Genomic DNA, 2,501 nt, shown 5'->3' with positions numbered 1-2,501 from the left:
TAAATTTTAATCTGAAAGTTTGCATTGTCCCTTTGTAACCAATTAATAACCATCAAAAGGGAGCCCGTCTTTATTACTGACTTAACCTACACAGTAGCTACATCTTACTGTATATGTTCTGCATAGCACTTGAGAGAAGAAACTTATATTAGACAGTTAATGAAGAAAATATTTTGCTACAAGTGGAATACTTATATTAAAATTATATTTAGATTTTGTACAAGATAACAAATAATATGAAATAATACTTTTATTGGACCACTACTTTTAAGGTATCTGCATTTTATTCTTTAGAGATTACCATAACTAATTTTAGACATTGCACCGAAATTATTTAAATTCATCCTGCTCCTGGTGGTTGCCCGTTTATGAGTTTTAGAAGCCTATAAGAGTATTCAATTTGTTTGCATTTTTTTTCCCCCCAGATTTCCTGAGGCTTAAACTACTCTTTTGAAGCAGTCTCTGCCAAACAGAATAAAGAAAATAAACAAGCCTAAAAATTGGGAATACCATGTATGCATTTTTGTTTTTAAATTTGTTATTTAACTTTAATTCCAAACTTCGTTTTATTAGATTTGTGTAGTATTTTATTATATTTGATGTTTCAGTGTGTAGGCCGTCTTAAAGTTAGGTTCAGAAAAGTTGTTTTTTTTTAAAAAAATTTTTTATGTTGTAGAACTGTTTTTTTTTAAAACCCAAAAAGAATATTTGATGAAAAACTTTGAAGCAGTTAATGAGATTTAGATTTTTTAATATTTAAAAACTGGGGGAAAAAGAGACATACCACCCTTTTTCCCTCCTTAGTTTTCCCCAGTTTTTAAATATTCAAAAATCTGTATCTCTCTCATTAACTGTTTCCAAGTTTTTTGTCAAATATACTTTGAGGCTTAGAAAGATTAGTTCTACAACATATCAACAAATTTATGTCCTCCAGAGCTTGGCTTTATTAAATAGAAATGCTACTTCCACATCAATAATTATATCTACCCTTGTTATATTTTCTTTAAATATAACATTTGTTTAAATATTTTTGTCTTGCCATATTATTGTATATACAGTACAGTACATAAAATCAATATTTTCTTATTTATGTGAGTAGCAATTATTTCAGTACTGTATTTTATTTTGTAGCTCTAGTAGGTTTAGTACCTGAGTATATTTTTTCTTTAAAGTTTAAACTTAGGGGTCAATCACAATTGAAAACATAGTGTATTAAAAGAGTACTCTTTTTTGCCACCTCAACCTCTTTAAAGTGTACATACATGGAAAATGTTGATTTTGCAATACCGTTCTCTATGGCCTTTTTTTTTCAATGGGTACATAGATACATAATTAGGTTTAAATATATCCATATTGGCATGTTATTAAATTTAGAAAACTGATTTCAATCAATATTTTAAGCTTTTGTAAATTCTTTTCATTTAATTTTGTATTTAGTACCAGGCCTTTTCCCCCTTAGCGTACTGTTTATACATTTGTTGATAATTATAAACCGTCCATACAGTGCAGGGTTATCCACCTTATGTTTTGAAATTTCTTTTTTAAGTCTTTCACATCTATTAAATGTGTGTAAAGTTAAATCTAATACTGTACTGTAATAGTATATAAAAATATGTAAAACTTTTTCTTTCATCTACCCTTATCAATACCGCTTACAGTACTTTGATGTTATTTAATATATTTATAATTTATATAGGCCTGCAATTTACTGTAAATACAGCTATTATATAAAATTATTTTTATAAATATTTATATGTTTGCACAGTACCACTAATGCTACATCGTGTGACTTAATAATGCTAGTAAAATTCAATGCAGTTTATTCTTTTAAGATATTGAATCCAGTTTTTTTTTCCCTACTATTTAAATGATACAATGCGAGCATTTTAGTTTGGTTGTTTGAACTGTGATATATATGTTTAATGTGTGTTAAATAAAGATCTTGAGAATGAATACATTTTGTTGGGATTTCTGTACAGTGGGTTCAAACATTTCATGTTTCCTGCAGTGCCATGAACTACCAAAACACATTTGTACATTACAATCATCTTGTAGGCCTATGATTTTTTATTTATACACTTTTTCTTTATTCGTGAAAAAAAATTTTTATTTTACAGTTTTCTATAAAAAAAAATTATATCAGCGTTATTTTCTAGAGAAGTGCTGTGAATTTCTATGAAAATTAATTTTATCAGTGTTATTTTCTATAGAAATGCTGTTTTTTTTTCCTATAGAAAATATAATATATCAGCATTATTTCTGAAGAAATTCTGTACATTTCTAAAGAGAATAATACAGTTTTCCATAGAAAATATATTATATCGGTGTTATTTTTTTTTATAGAAATGCTGTTATTTTCCATAGAGATTTATATAGTTTTCTATAGAAAAAATTATATCTGCAATAATTTCTATAGAAATGCTGTTCTTTTCTATAGAAGTATTGTGAATTTCCATAGAAAATAATAGTTTTCTATAGAAAAGAAATTATAACAGCATTAC

General features: G+C 26.7%; 1 long non-coding RNA gene across 2 annotated transcripts in view; it reads left to right on the top strand.

Annotated features, from left to right (window-relative positions):
* Positions 1-649, top strand: part of LOC117123144 — a 2,376-nt gene extending 1,727 nt beyond the window's left edge. For both annotated transcript variants that reach the window (XR_004447811.1, XR_004447810.1), the window contains exon 3: positions 426-649. This is a non-coding gene — a long non-coding RNA (uncharacterized LOC117123144). The remainder of the gene's footprint in view (positions 1-425) is intronic.
* Positions 650-2,501: the final 1,852 nt, after the last annotated feature.

The sequence above is a fragment of the Anneissia japonica genome, unplaced genomic scaffold (assembly GCF_011630105.1).
Source record: "Anneissia japonica isolate Jap-2015-1 unplaced genomic scaffold, ASM1163010v1 scaffold7968_len47610_cov122, whole genome shotgun sequence".
Taxonomy (NCBI): Eukaryota; Metazoa; Echinodermata; class Crinoidea; order Comatulida; family Comatulidae; genus Anneissia; species Anneissia japonica.
Note: the sequence above shows the minus strand (reverse complement) of the source record. Positions and strands in the feature narration are given on the sequence as shown.